This window comes from Piliocolobus tephrosceles, chromosome 2, assembly GCF_002776525.5.
Source record: "Piliocolobus tephrosceles isolate RC106 chromosome 2, ASM277652v3, whole genome shotgun sequence".
NCBI classification, from domain to species: domain Eukaryota; kingdom Metazoa; phylum Chordata; class Mammalia; order Primates; family Cercopithecidae; genus Piliocolobus; species Piliocolobus tephrosceles.
Window position 1 is genome coordinate 33422959 of NC_045435.1, and position 26786 is coordinate 33449744.

Sequence of the window (26786 nt, forward strand, 5' to 3'; positions counted from 1 at the left end):
TTAATAACTTCTTAGCTAATATTATTTTTAATTTGTTAGATATTTGAGTTATTTTCACAACCATTTTAAGAATGGGGAGTATTTCTAGATAGTGTGGTAAACACTGTTTTACAATCACCTTAGCTTCCCATAAAGGGTATTCAAAAGAGGGGGAAAGGATTAAGTATCTTAATACATACAGGATTAAAACGGCTTACATTTGAAGTAAATGTAATACATGCATACACTACACACAGCTACAATGTGCAATGTGATGGATTTGAGATGGAAAGTGTCTAAAATGACATCAAATCCCTTCACCTCCTGTTTTGCCTCCATTCCTCTCTTGAATGTGCGTGGAAGACATGTTTCAGCATTTCACATCAGGGCACGCACTATTTCCAAATAAATGCCATCTAGATGCCGTTAACCACCAAGTAATTTCCATCCAATACGTAATCCAAATTCTCTTTTCAAAACCCATTTCACTGTACAGTTCAACCTGTAGCCTTTTAATGTCAGTAAATTATTTCTTCCTCCAATAGGCATTTATGGCTTTGTAACATATATACACATACCCTCCTGTACAGACATAATTCTTTCAAACTTTTCCCATAAGTCAGCTTCTTTTCCCTAATCAATTGTGAAACTCTTCTTTGGACTCCTTCCAATCTGTCTACTTATTTTTGGTAGTCAGACAAACCAAACGGAAAAGGGCATTCTACAATAGGTCTCATGAATGTCATTGAGAGTGGAACTGTCACCCTCTATTCCTTGACGAAATGCTCTAAATAGACTGCATTCAAAAATAACATTAGTCTTTTGGGTGTCACATCACACTAAAAATGTGCAGTCTTTTCCTGTTTTTAGTCTCCTGTCTCCAGATGTCTCCCCATTATTTCTGGGATATGTCCTCATCCGTTCAAAGATTAAGAGAGTATGATTTTTCAATGTTCTCCATAAGCATTACTAAGTTGTCCTCTTAAGTTTTAATTCCCCTCTCCTCCCCTCCCCTTCTCTTCCCTTCCCTTCTTGCTTGCTTGACAGGGTCTCACTCTGTCACCCAGATTGAAGTGCAGTGGCACGATTATAGCCGATTACAGCCTCGAACTCCTGTATTCAAATTATCCTCCTGCCTCAGCCTTCTCAGTAGCTAGGACTACAGGTGTTTGCCACCACACTGAGCTAATTTTTGTTTTTAATATTTTGCAGAGACAGGGTCTTGCTGTGTTGCACAGGCTGGTCTTAAACTCCTGTGCTCAAGTAATCCTCCTGCCTCAGCCTCTGAAAGTGCTGGGATTACCAGTGTGAACCGCTGCACCTGGTGTAAATCGTGTTTTCTTTTACATAATTCCTTAATCTCTTTGTGATTTTTCTCAACACCTGTGTGCATGCACCTCAGAGCATTCCCCAGGGACTTTTCCACAAATGCACCTATTTCTTACTATCTCCATTGCTTACATATTTTTGCCAAGAACTCAACATTTTTCTTTGATCTTTTGTGGTTTACTTCAATGAGTATCTATCAGATTCCTGCAATGGCATTTACTGTATGAAACGCTGGAGACATAGCAAAGAATACTTGATTCCCATAGGAGAAACAATCACACAAATATAATTTGAATATCACTTCAGTGCTTTGTGGACATTCTCAGCATAGTTCCTCTTTGGCTTGCTTATAACCTAAAAAGCACCATACTTTTTTACCTTTATTGTCCCCACACTGGCTTTATGACTGTCTTTGAATGACACAGTTAATGCATCTTTGTTTCTATGCCTGGAAACAAGCAATTAAGTCACCCAAACAACAAGGTATTACAGCCTACAACCTACAGCCTGGGTCAGCATTGCTAGGTGTGAGAACAGTGCACTGGTTTTAGGTAAGCAACTCTGTTTCCAGAACACTCTGGAGAAATAGAACCTTCCTGTATGAACTCCAACCAGACTTGTGTGCAATTCCTATTTTTACCATTTTTCCTGTTTCAATTTGCCCATTTTCTGTTTCATCTTTGCTTGTTTCACATTTAAATTTAAAATTGTCCCCTCATTGTATTTTTTTAAAAATTCTTTTTTGGAAAGACAGTTTCATAGAAAAGAAATAAAAACATTACAGGAGAGGAAACTTGAGTTTCTATCCAGGTCCTGGCATTCCTGTCCATCAGAGTATTATTCTCAATGAGCCTTGTCTTTGCTTTGAAAACACCAGGGTGCAAATGTAGCTAAAAAAAAAAAAAAAAAGAAAAAATCACCCAACCTCTTCATGTCTCACTTTCTTTGTTTGCAAAATGGCAATAATAATAGTATTTCTGTTGGAGTTTGTTGTGAAGATTAAAGGTGTGATAGAGAGCTTTGCTGAGCATCTGGCCCACATCAAATGTTCCACAAATATCATCTGTTAGTATTTTGCTGCATTTACTCTTTTTGGTGATTGTTTCAGCTTGATTTGCTAGCATGAGAGTGGCACCTCTGAAAGGTAAGCAAAGCTCTTTTCACTGTCTTTCAAATACAAGTTTATTAACGTGTACCTATCAATCACCATGGCGAGCAAACTTCATATTAAAGTTTTCAGGGCTTCAGTGGCCTTGTTCACCAAGTGTGAATTTCCCAGTTTCTTCTCTCTAGAGTCAGGAAAACAGTGAATAGCAGGTAGAGAGGTGCTGCTTTGGGCAGAGGAGCTCACTTTGTTTGAGCTACTTCCAGTGCTTTCTGCCCCCTCTCTGACCTCCTTTCCCCTACCACTATGCTCCTTTGGCCCATTGCCCAAGACTTCTCTCCTTTACCAGTTTTTTACTTCTATCTTCTCCTCAAACCTAGAGGCATAAATGCCAATAAACTTTGCATTTCAGAGTTGACATCAGCTGATAAATGTTATACTGCAGTTTTCTCTAACCTAGATTCAAAACCTCTAAATCAGAAACTGTGCTGTCACACACTGCCTGTCCTGCACCACGTAAATCATTGACAGATAAATCATCATAACGATACTGCCAACTAACCCCGTGTAGCACTGCCTGGCCGTCCTTCTTTCAAACTGTGTCCATTTTGTCTCAATCAGCTTCTAATCCCATGCTAATATTTAAATGAAAATGAATTAATTTAAAAATTATAAACCTTGCAACATAGCCTACTTAATTCTAAAATAGAGGCATAATAGTTCTTATAGTTGTATCTACAGGAACTAATTTCCAAAGAAATTATCCAGCATGTTTAGACCGGTTTGATAACATTGTTGTCTTTTGTCATTCATGTTCTTATCACATCAAAGATAAATTTATACTTGGCATGGTCCACCCTTTCACCTATTCACCAAATGTTAATATTCACTGGATGTTAATAAATGGTATTAAGTCTCCTATCCTCTAGTCTCTTGGATTTATTATCATAACTCCCTCTTCTGACTTGTGATGTCTTAATTTAAGCACTTCCCTACAGTCTACAAATAGCTTATGTTATACACTATTGTCACATTTCCCATAACTTTTGAATATTCTATATTTTGATATTTAAGAAGCTATTGCCTCTGGCACCTTTTGTTTGTTTTTATTTTTTTTTTTTAGTCAAAGCTAACTTACAGTTATTCAGGCATATTAATATTTACCTGTCAGGTATTTTGACAGGTAAATATTTGTATGTAGTACTGTCATCCACAAACTATAACATATTAATAGTATATTTACCAGAGATGAATTTTTATACACCACCAAAATATTTACCTGACAACAATTTCATAGTTCAACAATTTCTTGGAGAATTGACTTTTACCTGGAAATTTTAGCCAATTAGCATGTTTGTAGAAATCATTTCTTATTCAGTTAACTTAATTATAGAGATATGTTCACTGCTGTGAGATAGAAGTGCATTAGCATTCAGTGATTAGCTGGTTGTTTGACTCTTTTTTTAAACAAACAAGAGAGAAGAAACAGCATATGATCTAAATATCTTGTTCTTTTGTAAAATACCAAATGATGACCTTGGAGAACAAGATCTCAAAATAAACTTCTAAGTAAGTTGTGTAAGCATTTGTTAAGGTCTTTCTGAAACCTTTCAGGAATGGAAGGAAAATAATTTTGCACCAAAATTTATCAAAAGAAATAAAAATTATTGGTATTTATTTTTTAAACTATTGCAAATGAAGAATATATTCAGCCAAGGAAACAAGTCCAGTGCTTGTCGTGGTCTTGTCACATGTAGGTATTTAAGAAACATCTTTCGTTTGAATATTGGAGGATAGGAGTTCATACAGCAGAAAGTAAACACCTGGGGAAAATGGCAATATTAATGACAACTAATATTCATTTAATTAATTCTGTGCACCAGGGAAGTTAAGTGCTTCATATATATTATTCCATTTAATCCTTATCATGACTCTAAGAGGAGGTGATATCGTTAACTCTAGTTTACAGATGAGGAAATGGGTTCACATGGATTTGTTAATTCCCAGAGCTAGAAAGTTGCAGAGCTGGAATTTTAGCCCAAGCACTCTTGACTCGCAAACCAGCACTCCCCACCACTCTGTTTTCTTTCTCTCAAGACCACCAAGAATCTATCTAGCAGATGGAGGAAATGTAAGGCAGAATTTGGTCAAGAGGTTTTGTAATAGGTACAAAATATTTGTGGCAAAAATGAAGCCTGGCATTTGCCAACCAAGTTCTCAAGTTTTCAAAGTCTTTTTACAGTTATTTTTCATCTTAATTTTTGAGGCCAGAATATATCTTAATCCAAATGTTCAAATGAACAGTCTCAAGGGGAAAAGAGGAATTACATGCCTGACAGCAACTGCCACAAGTTGTGCGTAAATAGTTTAGGTGAATCAACAGCTACAATTCAGGGGAAAAAATACATGACATTTTCTAAAGCAATTATTTAGAAATGAAAATGTTAAGTAGAGTCAAAATTCATTCCTAATTTAAGCCATTGTAGGTGGCTACAAAAGTTATCTACAGCTATTTTCTAAACCACTCTGCAAATAAAATGAAAATAGTGAACCTTGAGGTTCACTGAAAACTTGGGCTGAAAAAGGTACAAAACACAGACACCAATCTCCTTCCAGTGGCTTCTATTTAAGTCAAACTTGCTAGGGAATTTTGAGTCCTATTATCAACAAGATGAAGTCTTTTACAAAACTATGATCTGAATGATTAGAGGACATCAGGTAAAAATCTCATGTCCATCTTAAACTTTGGATGAATAACATTAGGTACATGTCTGTTGCCGATTGCCTCTAACCTCTAATCCATAGGTACACTGAGACCTGACGTTAGGACAATGTCCAGGAAAGTGCTATCCTGTGTAGAGAGCAAACCCGATCTTGATGATGCTCCCTTGGCAGAAGCTAGGGGCAGATCCCGCTCACTTCCACACTGACTCTGAATGTCTGGCTCCAATTATGTTGGCAATGTGGACATAAAAAACTCTGTGTAAGCTGGAGAGCGTGCTGGAAACTAACCAAGGTTTAGCCAAGAGTGAAAGTATTTTTATCCTAGCCTTATGATGCAAATAACTCTCCTTAACAGTGCAGACTTAGAATTAGGCTGCCAATCTAAAGAGTCTTTCATTTAGTTTTAATGATGCATCCCATTTTCTTCTGCAGCTTAAGCTACTTGACATAATTTTCTAAATTCCATGACCTACAGTACCAGCATTATACTTGGCAGTTTTTGGGTGCTTAATAAATTACGTGCTATTATCAATATTCTAGAAGTTTGATACTGTGTTCCACATGGTGACATATTTTTTTCCTGGAGTGTGGGGGAAATCTGGAGCAGTAATTACATGCAGTATTGTAGTAGTCTGATAATAGTCATACAAATCAAAAACTATTCTGCCAAATTTTTCTGTTTCAGCCTATGTAGAATTCTAATTATGACAAACTTTTTAATCTCTGGAGGGGCAATATGTGTATGTGTCTCTGCATATATAAAGAGTCCAGAGAGCCAAAGTCCTTGAAATATTTAACATCTGTTCAGAAAACATTTCAAGGGTATTTAAGTTTAAAGTTACCAATATTATTTCATATATACTATAAAAGTTTTAGACTTAACATTTGCTTAACAATTTTGAGCTGACCATCAGCTGTCTGTCAATATAAGACCAGTCTACTAGCAATTGCTACCAAGGACAATAATATTATCAAAGAAAGTGAAGGAGAATGTGGCTAGGCAGTCGGTGTCCAGGAAGAAATGTGATAAGGGCATTTAATGGAAAGCCATGGGAGGACAGAGAGGGGAGAAGCTGTAATTGGTAGAGAAAATGGAAAGTAGTGATGCACTTGAGAACAGAAATACAGTGAGTAGTAGAGATTTGTATCAGAAATACAGAATGGAGGTGGAGGTGGATAGGAGAGCCTTGTGATTTCACATATTCGGAGATGGATTCACAAAGAGAGTAGTGACTGCCTTTGTAATGTAAGCTATTTCTCTTACTGCAACAAGGAAACCTCTATGTCTCCATTTCCTTTGCACCTGACCTGACACTTCCATTGTCTTCCACGTAATGTCACCTTCATCTCTAGACCTTGTCTGTGTCTGGCAAAGGCTGAAAGGCACTCGTCCTGGACTCCTGCAAATATGTCATCTAATGAAGACATCTATTAATATGGGCACATTACAGCTCGCCATCTGGCTCTGCCTCTTGGACCCCTCTCCTCTCTATAGATCTGCACACACAGAGCACGCTGTGCCTAATCAATTATTTATCCATTTCCCTCACTGCCGCTAACAGACTAAGCCTCTGCTTTCTGCTGCAAGGCTGCTGAGGGCTGATGGCATTCATTTCAAGCCTAAGAACATATTTTTTCTATCAAAACCAAACATAAAGTCCTTGTATTTCCCTTGTTCTGTCCTTGTCTCTGTTCCTCTTCTTGCTTATATCATGGAAGGTGGAATAGTACAGTATTCCACAGTACAGGTTCTGAAAACAGACCCTCTGGGTTTTAACCCCAACTTTTCCTCCAACTTGTGATCCTAGCAAATTGGTTAACTTGTTTTCTGTTTTGTTTTGTTTTGTGTTTTGTTTTCGTTTCCTTACCTCTGAAATCTGGATAATAGGATCCATTACTATTATAATGGGCTCGTTTTGAGTGTTAAATACATAGCTACATATATAAGGTCCTTACACTCAGACCTGGCCCAGAGTATGCACTAAGATATTCTTTTGTTGTTATTATTTTTCCTTTTTACCTGCCTAAACACAGTTCTCTGCTCATTCATCTTCGTGTTCATCTCCACTTCTTTGAGTTTCTATAACAAAAATAGCCTCCATCTCCTTCACATTATTCTTTCCACACTTTTCAGCCTTTCTCTTTTAGACAGTAATAATATGTTGTTTCTCTAATTTGCTCTTATTTCTTTCCCTATTTTCCTTTTCACCTTTACTCTTTCTTGTTCACTCTTGTCTTAACTCTCTGATATTTTTCCTTTCTATCTCTTTTTATCACTTCAAACATTTTTTCAGGCACAAACCAAGGATGAGCTAATTTACCACAGTGAATGTAATTTTCTTAATATCCTGTAGTGTCAAGGTTTTTTGAAAAATATAAGGACTTGGCCTGGTGTGGTGGCTCATGCCTGTAATCCCAGCACTTTGGGAGGCTGAGGTGGGTGGATCATGAGGTCAGGAGTTCAAGACCAGTCTGGCCAACATAATTAAACCTTGTCTCTACTAAAATAGAAAAAATTAGCCAGGCATGGTGGTGGGTGCCTGTAGTCACAGCTACTTGGGAGGCTGAGGCAGGAGTATTGCTTGAACCTGGGAGGCAGAGGTTGCAGTGAGCCGAGATTACGCCACTGCACTCTAGCCTGGGTGACAGAGTGACTCTGTCTGAAAGAAAGAAAGAGAGAGAGAGGAGAGAAAGAAAGAGAAAGAAAGAGAGAAAGAGAAAAAGAAAAATATAAAGGCTTAGTTCTCTTTTTAGTTTATTAGAAAGCATTCACTATTCCATTCTGAAATCAAGCTGAGATTTAGGGTTGGCTTCTGGTTGCTTTCCACTTGTGTCATTATGAAGCAGTCTCCTTATGAAAACCCGACACTAACAGTGAGACAAGGATTCTTCCCTTCCCGCTGCAGGCTTATCTTCCTCTCTTTTTCCCTTCCCAGCTGCAATTTTATAAGAGATACCCTTTTTTAGTGAAATATATAGAATATCTGTTTTAATGTCAAATGTCTTATTCACCACATTAAAAAATATTGGTCAAGTTACACCACAGAAATCAAATTATTTTAACTTGGTGTTTCTCTGACCTCTCAAGGACCACTTGCCCAATTCATTTATCTGACTGGAAAGGAAAAGCAGAAAACTTGAACTCAGCTTTTTGAATGGTAGCCTGGCCCTGGCCTACATTTATTCATGTGAGAGTTATGCAATTTTTTTTTTTTTTTCAGAAAAGTTCTTCCAGCAAATGACTTTACAGTTCATTTATGCATTTGCTTAATTTATCATTCATTTATTCATTCTGATATGTATTGAGATTCTCCTTGAGCATGGAGGAAGAAGTGCCAAAAACAGGTCTACCTCTCTCCGTGGCTCCTTCACTCAGCCTACATGGATAGGCTTGATTTTAAGAGACACCAAACATCAGGGGCAATATTCTCAACCTGGCAGAATAACTACTCGGCAGGGAAGAGAGTGAGGAAGCCAAGATGCAAATATCTGCTGAGTCCTGTTCCTAAGGGCATGTTGCCCTATCTGTGGTTAATGAAGACTGGGGTATGGGCCTGTGATTAAGTGAATGGCTGGCTGTATGTGTTTTTGCAAAATGACGAGATGAGGGAAAATGAATATTTATGTCATCTTTGATTCTTCTAAATTTTCCACCAAACTGCTTGTCTGTGCTTTAATATTGTCATTAATAATACAAATTAGAATAATGTAATTAAATGCCCTTGGGCATCACCTGAGCATTTCTGTACAACTGTGATGCCCTGGGGCTCCCTGATCCTAATGGTCTCATGGCTGGCTAGCACTTTATGAACATACCCAGGTTGGCTCTTTTATTTCTTGCCTGAAACCACTTTTGTGCTACAGTATTTGTTTGTTTTTTGGCTCTGGCTTCAATTAGATTTACACTTTACTGTACTGTAAAAATCTCATTTGATGATCCATATCCATATTCTATAAAATTTGGTTTTGAGGCAAGAGAAGCCCTTCACCCAAGGCATACAAGGCAAAATCCAGGGCAGAGGATTTTGACTTTTCTGTGCCTGATGAGTCCTTCAGTGATATTAATGTCTCCATGCATTAGAAGTGCTACAGCCACATTATATATTACAAAATCACGGAAGCTGATTTGACTAGAGGATAAAAATAAAATTCACTTCACACACTAAGACCGCATGCTTTACAAATCTACTCTTCCTAGACTCAGAAAGCAAGACTGAATTCTTTACATCCTCAGGGAAAAACATAGGGGAAAAATTAATTAAGAAAAAAATTAGAGGTCTGGGCTGGTAGGGCAGATCAAACCTTCAGAAAAAGCTTGAGAACTAGTTTATAAGAAATGGAAGTATTACTAAGACTGAAAAAACAGAGTAAAAACTGAAATATATGAGATACAAATCATAAAATGCATAGTATTTAAAAGGCTGAAAAATACATACAATCCAAAGTGATTGTGGAATACCATTTTGAAAATTCTGCAGTGCAGTCTGACAAACAGATATTGAAGTTAGAGAATAGTTTCTAACTTTCCCTACCCTCCTTCCTCACCCTTCAGGGGTGACTTTCCAGGCTCAAGGTTACTTACGCCCTCCTCTCTTTCTTCTACTTTCTTTGCCCTCCCTTTACAATAATCTAGAGACTGAGACTAATGCTCTGTGTGACTTTCCTTGGCCAGGAGAGCAGGGACTGCAGAATGCTGACTGCTTTTGGCAGAGGCCCAGAGTGGAAAATTTATTTACTGCCTTGTCGATGTCTAGTGAGATGGGCTGCTGCCTTTCCACATCTATTACAAAGTGCTCATATGGCTAGAGTAGAAACTTATAAAGGACTTTTTCTTTGTTAGCCTAGATGAAAAGCTTAAAAGGCACAGGACAAGAAATCATCACGTAGGGTCACTCTGGGGACACGCCAGTCGGGGAAATGGCAATGGAAAGAAACCCACCACACCCTTGTTCTTCAGGGTGTCCTGGATTTCAACTTTCGTTTAACGATGAAACCAAAATTAAAAACACATATTTGCCTGTATGGTACTTTAAAGCAAAATAAACATTTGAATAATAACTTTTATTTCAGCTTTGGTGAAGTAACACTGCAAAATAGTATTGATTTAGCAGTTTTCAAAAGACTTTCACCTTCAACCCTAAGTTTTTAAAGCTAATGAGAGTTTGTGATTCATCAAGAACTTTAAAAATTAAGGATCATTACTTTTACTAATTTAAATTCAAATTACCTAGGATACTCAATTAATCAATCTTTAAACAATATTAAAACAGTCAAGACTTGTCACTCTCTTGTCTCTGATGGAAGATGATTTAGATTGCAGTCAAACTAATGAACAACACTGAAGGAAGATAACTTAATGTATTCTACTAGCATTGTTCACTTGGTCTTGTTTTTGCCCCTTTATTTTCAATGAAGCAAAGACATATGCCTGTGCTGAAATGGCTGTTGCTATCTTACTCTCCCGTCTGGCTGTCACATGGCTAATTGTCCTAAAACAGCTGGATAAAGCAATAGCATCTTTAATGGCTCAGCTTAAATATGGTCAGGCAGAATGAGTGCAACTATGTGCCCTGCCCCCACACAGCAACATATCTTCCAAGAAATGTGTTTCTCATAAATTGATAGCCCTTAAATCTTTTTTTCAGATCAATGTCTGTGCTTTTCATATTCCTATGTAACAGTTTTAGATTCTTTCAGAGCTGTCTTATAACCTGCCTTTCCAGGAAAAAAATATTGTTTTAGTCAGGATTCTGTGGATTCTACTTAGTGGCCAGAACTAGGAACATGATAAACATTATAATAATATTTATCTAGAATTTTATAATCTCCAAATTCAGCTAGTCTTTTTATCATCTTCCTGGAAAAGGCTAATAGATGTTTATGAGACATCAACTTCCAAATGTTGAGAGGGGCAATTAGTGAATAAATGGTAATGTCTGTTTATTGGTTAGGAAGAATATTCTTATAATCAGAGATTCCTAACTCCAGTCATTCTTAGCAAAGACTGCTTAGTCTATAAGGCTCAATGTATAAGATGCTCATTTTCTGTAGTGGGTATGGGCAGTACAGATTGGCTCTTCTCTGAGAGGTAAGCAGCTTATTGTCTAAATCAAGACTTAGCGATGTACAGGCTGTGATTTCTAGATTCTAAAACTGCCTTGGTTAATTATATTCATCCTTTTACAGTCTTCCTACAGTCTTCCTAAATTATCTGCTTAATATTGTCCAGCATCAGTGATTTTCATAGGTTAATTATTCCCTACATAAAAGAGCACGAGCTTTGTCCAGTCAAAATATGTTACCTTGTCATTTGATTAACTTTCCTCCTCTGGTTCAAAGAAACAGAATAAGGTCAGGAGTCACGTCACCTAACAACAATATCCCAAACTCATGGAGCGCCACGTGTCCACTAGCTCCACACATCCGTATACACAGAGGGCTTTCTGATTGGGGAGACATAAATGGAGGGGCAGAACAGTCACCAATTTGCTTCTACCTTGTGTCCCTCCATTTATTTGACCTCAGTACCTCCCTATAATGTGTGAGGTAACCCAGAAAAAACGTTTCATTTGGCTGAAGAATTAGAATAGGAGAGAAGGTCAGGAGTGGGAAAATGACAGGTTTTACATTTAGATAAGGACAGGCCTTTTCCATCTTGCAGATCCCTATGGTAAAATATCTTCTTATACTGTTTCCTTTTCTCCAGCCCTACATGGATACCTAGAAGTGGAGGAACTCTCTGGTTTTAAACATTTCATCTGTAAATGTGGTCCCTGAGTTCACAAGATATCTATTTATTTTATTCACTTGCAAAGACCCCCTCTAAAACCAATTCCCAGGATCATAGAATACCAGTTTTACATATTTTATCTTCTATTTTTTGTTAATTCTCTAATGTTCATTTATTGCTCTAATTTTAAAAGCTCCTTGAAGTTATAAATGAATAATTGTTTTTTCGTTGTTGCTTTTTTTTTTTTTTTGAGAAATAGGTGCTTAATAAATAACTGTGGAAATAAACTGCCAGGTCAAGTCTCCCTAAACGTGGCACTCACAACAAACATATTTAACCACATGTTTGTTATTGTCACTTGATTAACTCATAGACATATTCAATTAAAATGTCTAAAATGGAACTCTTGATTTCATTCCCAAACTAGTCTCCTACTCAAATCTTACTGCCTCAGAAGAAGGCATCACCACGCACTGAATTACTTAAGCTAGGAAACTTGGAGATACCCTGTTTACTTCCCTTTTTCTCACTTACCACATCCTATTTATCAGTAATTGCTTTTGGTTTTAGCTCTAATACATTATATTGAATCTGTCTACATCTTTTAATTCTGAGTGCTGCCTACATAGTCTGAAAACCTATGATCTCACCTAGACACCTGGAGTAGCTCCTGCATGATTTTTACTCTTCTATCTTATATTCACTGACTCCCCTGTACCAATATCATCTCCACATACTCAAGCTGGTGGCCCCTGCTCTCCTAGACCTCACATTTTATGTGGAAGAAAGAAAAACTTTAGAGACAAACAATTATAATATTCACAATTTGTAATTAAATGCTATAAAGAAAACAAACAGGGTACTCTAGAAAATGGGAGAAGTACTTCGATTCTTTTCATCCTTTAAATCTCAATTTAGTTACCTTCTCATCTTTTAAGTCTCAGTAAAAGTTACTTTCTCAAGAAGAACTTCCTTAAATGGTCGATCTTAAAGTCCATCATCACCGTCTTAGTACATAGTGCATATTGGTTATTGTTGGATGATGAATCTTACTTTTGCTTTTGCTTTTTAATTTCATCTCTCTAGTAGGTAAAATTTTATTCTTCACTCTAGGTACTACAAATGTCAATCTTTTAATAAAAGTTTCAAATAAAGAACCTGTGTGTGTTTGTGTGTGTGTGTGTGTGTTCTGTTAAGCTAAAATCAACTTGAGTTTAAATGTAGTTTTTTTGTAGCCTGATTTACTCATTCTTTTTACTTTCTGCCTCAGGGATCAGATTCTATATTGGTTTATTTTCAATGACCAAAAATTTAGAGAACGTTGTCAGATGGAATAGCCTAAATGTCAGTTATAATAGAGCACAGGTATTAGTTTAAAAATTTGTCTTTTGGCTCATATTGTAGGTAGTTTAAAAATAAATATATCATTTGAAGTTTAGGATATATATGTGGGTTTATATTTTGTTTCTGTATTTTAGGATTGGCAATCACCATATGAATGGCTTGACAGGCCCATTTCTTTTAGTTCAAAATGTACATTCCTTTTGAATTACAAACTCCTTTGCTATTATTCACTATATTCTCAGGTATCTCATGTTATCTGTCTATATTGAAAAAAACTGAAAAGAATTAAACTATTCTATCTAATGATACTTCTTTAAATTCGCATAGTGTTTTAAATTAGATGACATAAATATAAATGTAGACACAGAGATAGAGTTTTTTTTTTTTTTTCCCCATTGGCCTTCAAATCAAGGACATGTCTTCTTCCGACATCATCTTTTCTTTTTTCCTCCTGTTTCAAATGACTCCTCCGAGGGAGTTATTTCAATGAATCATTCCATAGAACACAGCAAACTGAAACTCTACCCGTGTCCTTTGATGGTCTCTTCTGGCCTAGGAATCTGGAGACAGAAGCTCATACCATTTTATATAGTTCCGATATTGACTCCCCTGAGATTAAAGGCATATCTGTCACACTCTTCTAGAATATTAGAAAATTCTGTTTATTTCAAACGCTGTCACAGTTAGGGTGGTGAAATTATCACTCAACATGTCAGCATAAAGTTATGTTATACCCTATCAATGTACCTCCCATCAATAAGGACATTTGGGTAAATACTTGCCACATTTTGTATATTGCGCTATGGAAACATGAAGAAATTTTGAAATAAGTTTGTAAATTAGTTATCTCAGCAGTCAAAAAGCTATCAGGTCCCCCTACTGCAGTGGGATTCATCAGAATAAAATATTTGAACAATAAAAAAAATAGAAAAATATATTATTAAATGTCTAATCTTAGAAATGAAATTTTCCTGATAATGTGGAATAAAACCAAAACTAAAAATTCTATAAAAATACACTCATACCCGTAAAAAACACATAATACATAAAGATTAAATAATATGATAGAAATATTAACTAAATGTAAATATATATTTATGCTTGTATATGTGTACAGGATAAAAAGACTGAATAGAAACATAGGAAAGTATTAACATTATGTCAAGATGATCAAATTAAGATTTTTAATTTCTACATACTTTTCTGTATTTGCTAGTATTTATAGATTGAGCATCAAGTATAAGCTTCTTAAAGTGTTAAATGACAAGAACCAATAAATTTTGATAAATCATAGCTAGTAGTTTAAGATCAAATATATAATTTGGCTGTATCAATAATTTGATTATAGACCTGGACTAAAACCATGAAACATCACTCACTCCTTCACCTTTGTCAGAGTTAGTGTGTATGGGTGTCATTATTTCCTCGTTTTCCTTACCTTTTTTAAATCGCTGAGATGATAACAATATATTACACTTAGGAAGCAATTCAGAAAGAACTTCCATATAGGATCATCATTCATCATTTCTAATGATTCTCCATCACTAAGTTGAAATGTCATTCCCATTTCACAGATGAGGATTTGCCTAGGATTACCCAGCCGAGGCTCTAACCGCATCTTTGAATCAAGCATTATTGACCTGAGACTGCCTGTATCTAACGGGCATGTTTCTATTCATCTGCCCTGTATGCTTGCTGAAATCAATCAATACAAATTAATAAATATATGTATCAAATATTTATTGATTGAGACACTGTGAGAGAATGCAAATGCCTATTCCTTTAATACACTGTATTTTCCTAGTCTTCAGTTCCATGGCCATTCTGCAGGATAGAATATTAAAATAATAAAAAATTTTCAGAGAATATCTCTGGCTTTTCACCAAATGATTAATTTAAAGGGGAAAATAGTATAGCAGGATCCTACCAAGGGGACAAGGAATTGTTTCCGTGAATGTGCTCAGAACGATTCCTGGCCTTACCACAATTCTTTTAGTAACTGCAATGGTATAGACTTCTGTTTAAATATGTTAAAGTAATTGACATTATAGATTTCATCCAAGAGCCATATTTGACTGGAAATCACTAGGGGTTATCAGAAAATAGATTAAACCAGTTAGTTAACTAATTTATAAACAAGACTTTGGGAATTGCCTAATCTTACTCACAGGGAAGGTAGGTTGAAGAAGCACAATTCTAGCTCATTATTTTCCCCATGAAATAAAATACAGTACTGGTTTTCAATTATTATGAACTTCTCTGATTTTACAGCAAAGAAGTAGATTTGTGTTACTTTATGGAAGGGAATCTGCTGTGTTGTGGAAAAGATTGTTTTTATACTTGTGGAGGCTTCTTCACATGTTAGCACAGACATGGCACAGAGCACTGTCTGGGGATTGCAACTGTTGTTTGAACCAAAAGCATCTACCTTTGCAGACATCTCTTGGGCCATAAGCTGGTAACTCTGTGGCCTTCCTGGGAAACCCTTTTATGGTGAATTTTCATTGCCACAGGAAAGGCATAGAAATTCAAATTTCTTTCATTAAGTATAAGCCTGAAATAACATAAAATAGAAGCTCCACTCTTCTTTTTATTAAGGAAACATAGGTACTGAGTTTTCAAAGAAGGAAGTCAAGTAAATTCATGGTTCTCTACTTTTCAGCCTTGTCTAATAGGGGCCACATAGATTTAATCTTTGAGTTCTTATTTTTTATTATCCTAACATTCTGGACATTTGTAAACCCTGTTGTTATTTTTTGTGTGTGTGCCTTGACTAAAGTTGTTAGATTTACCAAGTAAGAATGCAAGACCCCCAGTTAAATTTGACTCCTAGATAAAGATTTTTTTTATTGGATTTTTTTTTTTTTTTTAGTTTTTCCTCTTCTTCTCTTCTTTTAAAGTTCCAATTTATTCTGCAAGACTCTGAAGAGCTATAGCCATCATCTCTGCAGACTTCCTTTGGCCAGCCTAAATCTATTTATGTTCATTACCATAATCCACTGTCTGAGGTCCCATCAGTGTGAAGAGGGTAACATCTGGAAGCAAGAAACATCCAAAAACTATGAGAGAAAGAAGGTGCCTAAACATTGGCTGCACTGGTAGCTATGGTTTCTGAGCTAAAGCCTCAGACACAGATTCAAAGGGTCTCTAAAAGGAATATTAGGGGCCACAGGGGGGATATAATGTGCTGCTTTATTTCACCTGCATTACAGCTACACAAAATCCACTCTGAATGAGATACAAGGTGCTCTACTTTTTGATTAATTCAAAATTGTGCAATTAATGGAGTTTACGTTTTCTCTCTTACAAATTCCTCCATACAAGTGATTTGCAACTATGGCAGAACATTGGAATCTCCTGGATGGGAATTGCCTAAAAATACAATACTAGGTCCTACTATCTATTCTGTTGTCATCGTTCTGGGTTGGGGTTCATTCATCTGTATTTTAAAAAGCTCCCTAAATGTTTCTAGTATGCAGCCAGAGTGGAGAGCTACTGCCAGCCAAATTTGCTTTTCAGTTTTCAGCATCTTGTTTAGAGATGTCTATCTTCCTTCCCAAAACTCTATAATTAGTATTTTTACAAAGGCAGCAATGATGTCAATAATAACAGCACAACAGGTGCCTTATGGGCTATTGCCCACTAAAGTGAGGCAAGAGTACTGTATTTCCTTAGAAATCATCCTTTCAGTTGCCTGGTCTGAGAAAATCCCGTAATGAATACCCAGGGATAAGGCAGATTACATTTATTGGTGTTTAAAAGCAGAGTAACACAGGAAATATCTGATTAATTTGTTAATTTCTGTCTGTAAGTATTTCTACTATTTGTAATATCTCCAAGTTTTCTATAATGTATAAAAGAAGGATTCACTAAAAGGTTAGGAAGGGAGGGAGAAAAAAAAGGGAAGGGAAAAAAAACACAGCAAAGGAGAAATGGACAAGAAGAGAGGTACAAGACAGGCATAAGAAGAAACAAAAAAGAGGAAAGGATGGAGAAAGGGTGAAAAAAGATATTAAGAAGAAATATGGCATTTTTTCCCTTTTATTTATTCATAGCTGGCTTTCTAGGGCATGCTTCTGATTCCCAATAAATAAAAGAAAATCCAATTCAAGCAGTAAAGGGTCTCTACCTCAGTGGACAAAATTGATCTCTTTTCTACTCCTTTCCCCTACTTTTTAAAAGAGTTATAGAGAAAAACTGGTGTTTAGTGTCACTAAGGTGACTTCCTGAAGGTCTTCAGCATGATTTCCGGTTCAACAGAATGTCTATGCACTAGACATGTGCTAGCTCTGTCAAACACCTAACTTCAAGCTTGGTAGATGATGAAACACATTATTCAGGATTTTTTTTAAACCAATAAGTTTTTATGTCCCTTTTGAAATTTTAACATCCCTTCCAAAGGCAGAGAGGAAAAAATAGAACAATTTACACCTTAACATAAAAAGATATAATGGATATTGGAAATAATATGTTAGAAAAATAAACATTTAAATAATTACATTAACAAAGCACAATTAGAGCTCGGTTGGTCTCAACCCTCCCCTATAGGTTCATAAGCCCACAGATGAGGCTCTGAATTAAGAACCAGATGTGGCAAGATTATCCTAATTATGTTTTTTTTTTTTTTTTTTTTTCAACTTGGCCGGGAAATGGGTCAATGACCAAGGTTTTGAGTCAGATGTCATTTTGTCTTTTTATTAATTATATTTTTGGGAATTCTTTCAATATATAATGACTTTCCAAAATAGAAAGGGAAACCATTACAAAAACCTGGGGTTTGGAAACTCAAAAAACAAGGTTGAGAGACTCTGTTTCCTATTGAGGAACAACAACTGGCAGAGTGGAGAGGGAGATAGAAGGGCCCATCAGGGAGTTTCAAGGATGATAAAATGTAATAAGTAACTAAATTTAATTGTTGCTTAAGAAAATAACTACGAGCAAATTACCACTTGCTCATTATAAATAAAGAACAACTGCCTGTATATAAACACTTACACAGACTAATATACACAGACCAACTGGAAGCATTTGGAGAAATACATTTTAAAAACCAAGAAAGATTCAATAGCTCAGAAAAACGCAGACCTAAACTCTACTCTTAGGTGCAAGTAAGTGTTCTTGCTGGTTCTTCATTTAAAAGTAAACAGCAGGTTACAGCTTTAATAGTAGCTCAATGTATATAAATATATATTACAAAATGCACAACACTTTTTACAGAGAGTGTGAATTCAGCCATTTTAAACAAAGTATTTTGTTGCTTTTATAAAGCCTTAAGTTACAATACCCTTCCACTTACACACTACACACACACACACACACACACACATAGCACAGCACACAGACTTCTAGGATGGGAAGAGACTGTCCTGTTACAGTCAAGATTTAAGTGTCTTGAATAGACAATAACAGAGAAGGAGCTGCCTTAACAGAATTCTATTTCAACAAGGCTTACTTCTGTCTGGGTATGCTACATGTTACGTTAGCTCATTTGTAAAATATTCTCTGCCTGGGGTCAGGCTGTATTAAAATAGACCAGAATTTCTTGATATAACTAGAACCTAGTAAACTTTGAAATTTTTTAAAGAATACTTCAAATGTCACAAAACTTTTTGAAAAATATAAGTTTCTGCCAATTTCAGAAAAAAAAAATTAGTTTGTCTTTGGTTTAATATAACAACCAGATAAAACTTACAGATACAAGTTGAGTGTTAACAATAAGGTATTCCGGTAGCTCAAACTGCAAGTTAAAAGAGAAATTCAGGCAGCACAAAAATGTAACAATGGAACACCAAACCAAAAATTTACACAATTTATGTGAATCCATGCTCTGAGGATTTCCCCCATCTGCAGACTTTGAGCATGTCCTTCAAGACTTATGATGTAATAAGAATAAAGCAGGAAGAGTAAGAATAAAAATTGTGCTGGAAAGAAATCTATGATAAATGAATTTCAGGTTTTCTGGAGAGTTCTGATTGAATGACTGCACTATATTATTAGAGTAGTTTATTATATAATTCAGGACTATGTAATTATATAATTTCCAAATTCACTATCACCAATAAAAATGCAACAATGATGAAAATGGAAAGAATTAATTGCCATAAATTCAAATGAGTGGTTCTTACTGTTCAGTGCATTCCTTCATATGCAATGGTCAAGCAGGTCATGTCTAGAGAGAATTTTGACGTAGAACACATTATTTTACAACTAGTCACTGATGTTATAGCTATAACTAGTGATGGTGGACCTATAGTATCATTACTCTTCTCAAGGGATTAAAATAATGAAAGTTGATATTTTAATGAGGATCATTTCACAGGCCACAATGTCTACTATTTACTGTCACTTAATGGTAGAAAAGTAGTTGCTGGACTTAATCTATTTCTCTGTAAAATGGTAATTGACAGAAGGAAACCTTGGCAGTGGTGGCAACTAATTATTAATAAGACCATGGAAAACTGAAACAGCAACCCAACTTCAGTAATTGCTAGAGAGAGATAAATTCTCTTTCTCCAATCTACAATCTGACTTTATGACAGTAACTTCATTGAAAATATTTCTGCAGGTCTCCAACCACACACACACACACACACACACACACACACACACACACCGCTACCTTGGTACTTTATTCGCAGGTGATAGCAGCATGAACTTTGGATAGGAAAATTATAAGCAGACGGAGACGAACTATAGAAGATTTCACACTGTAGTAAGTGTCAAAAGAGTTTTAATTCAGGTGGGTGTATAGTAATTAATACACTTAGAGAAAAGTAATTCAAGCTCCTTCTGAAAGACTAAAGCCATGTTATCACTGAGGAAAAAGAACAATAAATGTTGCAGATTATTATCTACAGTGATCGGCCCAATGTGTTTTTAACTGAAGTAACAAGATCCAATAAAATAATTATTTGTATTTTTTGCTGTTCAAACCATTGTGGTTGTTACACCTATAGGGCTATACACGACTTTGATCACCAAAACACAAAACAGACAAGGGAAATGAAAGATAGGAGAGGAGATAACATAAATGTACAAGAACATGGAAAGATAATGAACCTTGCATGCCAACCGCCAGTTATCATCTCTCTGCAAAGGCCTTTACTTCAAGAGAACAGATTGAAGAGTTAGGTAGGAAGACACCCCCTGACAAACCAACTCTGGCAATCACCAGAAGCGATCTATTGCAGGCTTTCAGCCCTGATATCATGGCTCTTATGGACCTATACAGGAGACCATTTATAAAACTAAGTATCTGTGTAGTCAGGAAGAGACACAAGTGAAATTAATAAAAAAGAAAGAAAACTAGGAAAAATGCAGAAATAGTTACTAAATCTTCAACATAGGGATCATAAAAGTTATCACTTTGGGCTAACATTTTTTAAAAGTTCTCATTTTTTCAGTAAGTGAAATATTTGCAATTGTAGCCTTTTAGATGTAACAGAATATCAGATATTACTAGTTCAATATCTTGTTTACAGATAAGAATGATGGGTGGTGACAAAAAAAGAAAAAAAAATGCTGCAACTTGAACAAAACTTGTAATTCCTGTTCCAGTGATTTTTCTAACAATTCGCATTGCCTCTTTTTATCCCAAATACGTCATCAAGAGATAAAAACAAAAGTAGATATAGAAATATCTCAAATGAATATATAGATGATAGATCTTAAATATGTTGCTTAGAAGAGTAGGCTGTGGAAGTTGGTAAAAATCTACTATTTTTAGGTAAAGGATAACTGTCATGTATCATAAACCACATTTATACATTGCACTGATATCAGACTATTAGACTTGGTATGTCATAAATCTGACATATTGCTTTCAAATCTTTCACCATAATTTCCTTTCTAACAATTTCTCATCCTTCCTTTCGTTGGAGTCTTATCTCACTGAGCAGTCAACTCCAGATATTGACAGTCACGTTTTACATTTTTAGTGTTTCTATGTGTTGGTTTCCAATCAATGAGATAAATTATGCTGCTATTTATGTATAGTTAGAATGACTTAATTGCCCTATTAAAGATCAGTATTTTTATCTTTTTATTTTTAAGCTACTAATTTACAAGAATATTTGTAAGTGGCTGCCACTGTCTTAAATTTTAGAAAAATTAACAGTGATTTTTCCAGATCTAAATATTTGATAGATACCCAAAAATGCACACTTCTGAACTTATGTGGGAGATAAGGGAAAGAAGTTTTTGAGCACAATATGAAAAGATAAATTACAACAAAATAGAGTCCAAGAAGACTGGAGATACGTCACAGTGCACAACTGCAGCATTCAATATTCAGTTGTTCTAATTAACCCTGAAGGTCTCAGAACCTACTATCATCCTGGTGTTAACATAGGTTTATGAATATCTTCCTTTTGGTTTTCTCCTGATTCGGGGAACATTTACTTCATCTTCAGTACCAGAACGTTTTCCTCTTCTCTTTCTCCCCGCACCCTGCCTGAAGAGGTTCCATAGTCTGGACTGTATGTCTCCCTTATATGTTTCTCAAATCCATCACTCCTTATGTTTTTAGCCCCTGTACTTAGCTTTGACTTGTAGAACACAGATAACTAAATCCTCCTCAAAGTCCTAACACTCCTCTGCTCCATCCACCTTGCCCTCTTCTATCATATAATGCATCCATGGAACATGAAAGACATTCTTGCCAATTTACCCTCTTCCTCATGCCTGGTCATGTTTTAAGAACAAATAATATTTCAAAAATAGGAGGAAGTTTCAGTACATGACCTTGACTCTCCTGCTCTGAGATTAAAACATTTAATTTGTGATATCAAAACTAGGTTTAAATTCTATTCTTAATCTGTTGCCTTGAATTTATTCAACATTATACCTCTCATCTACAACAACTATAATGCCCATTGTAGATTTTTATTTTTAATTCACTTATCACATACTGCTCTATATTGTGACCATAGCTCATGTAGGTCACCCTTGAAAATCCATTAAGGGTAGATTTTTTTTTTTTTTTTTTTTTTTTGAGACGGAGTCTTGCTGTCGCCCAGGCTGGAGTGCAGTGGCCGGATCTCAGCTCACTGCAAGCTCCGCCTCCCGGGTTCAGGCCATTCTCCTGCCTCAGCCTCCGGAGTAGCTTGGACTACAGGCGCTCGCCACCTCGCCCGGCTAGTTTTTTGTATTTTTTAGTAGAGACGGGGTTTCACCGTGTTAGCCAGGATGGTCTCGATCTCCTGACCTCGTGATCCGCCCGTCTCAGCCTCCCAAAGTGCTGGGATTACAGGCTTGAGCCACCGCGCCCGGCCTAGGGTAGATATATGGACACTGCTGTACTTACAGTTATTAAAAAAAAGAAATACTTATCTCCCCCCTCTAATTTCCTGCTATCTTAACCTTACATATGTCATTTTATATTTTTTCCAGAGCGCTTATAATTTACTCTGTCCTTTTTTTTTTCTTTGAAGCCACCTCCCATCACATATTAAACCTATTATGCTTTTATTCTTTTTCATCAAAGTGCCTATCCAACTTCACATCCTCCAAGGAACCTTTCTTGTTAAGGAAGAAAGACAGGACTTTTATTATCTAGATAGATACAATGAACTACTCTTTTGTGATAAAACATACACATAAACACAAACACACAACCCCTACCCCACCAGTATGAATATAAGTGTAAATTTTTCTCTTTCTACATTCCTAAAATGGGGAGAGAAACATCCTCTATGATTCATAATACGCCACTCTGACAACATGAACATCCAATACACACCACATAATGTCTCTGATAATAATAGAATAGCAAGTAACTTTTTAAACATAAAATGGCATTGTCAAGTCAAATACTCCCAAATCTAATCCATATTAAAAATATTTATAACTCTGAAATATATGGGTGTTTATCTAAGTAGAATCTCCAGCTTTCAGTAAACTCATTTATCTCTTACATTCTGCCTCTGCAGAGGAGGCAGTATGCTAGGAAAGTTTCTGCAGCTGCTGGGGCTGCCATACCATTTGTACTTTCCAGATAAAGAATTGGAGCCTCTAGGGCAGTCCAAACGGCACCCTCCACCAATATTAATCTCACTTCATTATCCCATTTTATAAAAGGTCACAACTCCTTTTATGTCACACTTTGTTATGGGCACATTTTCTTATATTTAATTTGACACAATATAAGAAATACATGATTGTTCAGAGAACTCTCTCAAGCCTGTTTCAGACAAGTATTTATCTGTCTTAATTACTGAAGAATGGGAGAATCGGTGTGCACGAAACACACAATCTTTGTTCTCTCAGAGTTTCTGATAGGTCTCCTTACATAGAATGTAGAGCAGAAAAAAAGGGGCCCCTAAATAGTATTAGAATTTAAAAGTTTCAAAAATATGTCAGATATCCAAAGAAGGAGACATAACCAATGTCTTATGGATCTATGAAGGGAGATGTCCTAAGTTCACAGACATCTTCTGAGCAACTGCCACATGTGAGGAACAGAAAGAATTAAAACATGCTAATTCACAAAAAAGCATACAGCCTAGTTCAGACCATGAGTAATCATAAGAAAGATAACACTATTCAACATGCACTCTTCAAAATGTTTTACCTGTTTTAGTGGATTTAATCCTCACAGAATCCTAATTACGTGGGTATGTACTGCTGTTACCCCAATTTTACCTGTGAGGAAACTGAGGCAGGCTGAGAAAATAATTTGCTGAAGGTCACATGTATAGAAAGTACTGAAGACAAAATTCAGACCTAGAGAGATGGGCTCTGGAGCCAATATTATTAATCACTACAACGATTGGGGCTCCAAAGGATGCTGCACTCTGGGTTTCATAGTTTGGACTAGTATAGTTAGCTCATGTAGAACAGTGTACTAATGAGAATATGTAAAAGTCAATGTTATATAAGTTCTACTGTGTTTGGCTCATTATCTCACTGTTGGGAACTTCGCTAAAGTAGAGTAGGCATCTGCCTTTTGGGAGAAGTTGAGCAATTCTACTTTTTGCCTACTACTACTCCCACAGGAAGATCTTTTGAACCCATGTTTGATATATTTTCATTGATAACTCATTTGTTTGCACTAAAACTAGCAATCCTGTCCTCGGGTGTTTCTTTCTAAAAGAGGTGTGTTATAGTACTGTACTGAATTAATTAACGTGTATGCCGTCTTGCTCATAAGTGTGATAACCCAGAAAAGACAATCAATCAATATTTGTTAAATGAATAAAAACAGAAATGTGACAAGAAAGTATGGATATAATAGATATCACCTCTACTAGATTAATAAATAAATGTATGAAAGAGACATATCTGGTTTACATTTACATGCTAAGGACCATCATATTCCATCAATCATCTTACATAGGTGGGAATGCTGAAGAAAGACCATTTCAGTATATAAAGGGACTTTTCCTCTGGAGATGGTATGATGGTGGGGGCATAGAATACGGGATGAAAACTGTAGACACCCACCAGAATTATGGGTGCAAGAGGACAGCAACAGCCTAGAGTAAACCAAAGCAAAACCAAAGGCAAAATATTACTAGTAAAAGACAACCCATATTAGTCTACTGATTTTAGGTAACCTCTCAACTCCCTAGTCCTGGATGATCTTTAACTGCATTCCAGTTTTACTTCCTGTACCTGACTAACCCCAATCTCAGTGTTCCCTAGACAGCCATTTGAAGAAAAGTACCTATTATGAACCCTATCGCCTTGAATGCCACATGGGATTTTGGGGACTGCTGTGTAGCTGACAGGATGCGGATATTGTCTGTTCAACCGGTTAGACCAAGAGGCAAATCAGGTACGAGTCTTAATTACTACACATATCTGCGTTTATTTCTAGGGACATAGATTATACTGCTAACCGATCATTTAAAATACATGCTTGAGGCTTTTCCTATACTCAAGCTAGCAAATTCAGTTATGTTTGTACATTATTTGGCCCTATTTCATGTGTCTCACCTTCAAATATGTGCCCCTGTTTTGCTCTCTCTGTAGACTCAATATGGCTACTTCCTACCTTAGTTTGAACTCTATTTGGAGATATATAATTCCCCTCTCTTGAAAAACTTTGATTAGCATGACTGTTTGTAGAACGTTGTACCTCTTTATGTAGGATTAGCATGACTGGCTGTAGAAGGCTGTACCTCTGTATGTAGCATGATTATGATGCTGCATATTCTCTATTCCTTTTACCTTGTACATTAGCAGTTTCTTTAGTACATATGGAAACTCACTTTGTGAGTTTGAATGAAGTCACCAGAGAATGAAGGCAGGGTTGCGGAGTAAGTGAAGAATAAAAGTGTGTTCATCTGCAGATACGTGCCCTACCCTCCAACGTTTAACTGAAATTTCCCATGTTCATTTTGGATAGTCTCCCAGAAAGGGCACTGCATTTGTTTTTCAGACCAATCTATTCAACCCTTTCATTGTCTTTTCTAACTTATTTCCTGCAACTGCAACAGAGACAGTCAGTTCCTCTAAGAATTGAGGATTCCTTACCTTAGAGTTTTTCACTAGCCATTTTATTTCACTGCTGAATAAATATTGCTTCTGATATTTTATACTCCTTCACTAAATTAAATTATAAAACTTATATTCCTCTCCAGGGATTATAAATATTCTTAACAGCTCTGAAGGCATAGGTGGGCCCAATGATTGCATTTGTTAGCCGAAAATTCGTATGTTCATTGTTTGAATATAAAACATTAAATATCTGCAGATAAATAAATAATTGAAAAGAACAGAAAATAGTTTGTAAATTAAATCAGAGAATATTCAAGTATGCAACAGAACCTAAGTTATTACGTGTAAAGGTAAAAAAAATAGCCATTTTATGTAGTGCTTCTGAAATTTATTTTTATATCAAAATCACCTGACAGGATATACAAAGTTACAGATTCTTGGATCCCATCCTTAGGTACACTGATTCTGAAATTCAGTGGGAAGTAATAAGAAATATCCCTTTTAAAGGGCATGTGATGTAATTCTAATGCAGAATCATGTTTAGCAATAGTTTGAATGAATTTTGTGATTCTGTAATTTGCCTGTGGAATATCTGCAGCAGGGAGCATAAAGCATCCCAGATAGAGTGGGGAAGAACAGAATTCTAAGAAGCTACAGCTTACCTGCAAAGAACTGGTTTCCAAGGAAAGGGGAGGTAAAGCCAAAAAGAGAGAAACGATTTTCTCAGATTACATTTGGGCACAAAGGAATTTTTCTTAAAATGCAATTTCCTGGCTTACATTAAGATTGTCCTATAAAGTGAAGAGACATTCATAGAGGCTTAAATTCCAGCTGAAGATATTAGTCACTGACTGTGTCATATTGTGCTATGACTGGAAGAGCTGAGTAGGCAATCATTGAGAAGGAAGGGCCGCCATGGAAGATCTGCTGTTATCAAAATATAAGCCATTCAGCAGCAGAATATTGAGGAAAAGGTTTGCAAAGCCTTAGAGTATCACTTCAAAACATAATCCTAAACCAGGTCCCGGTGATCAGTCAAATCTTGTTGAAATAGGCTGTCAACAAGGGAAGATTTGTTTGCTGCTAGAATGTTCTCATTACTAAAATTCTCAATTTTTACCCAAAGACTTCATT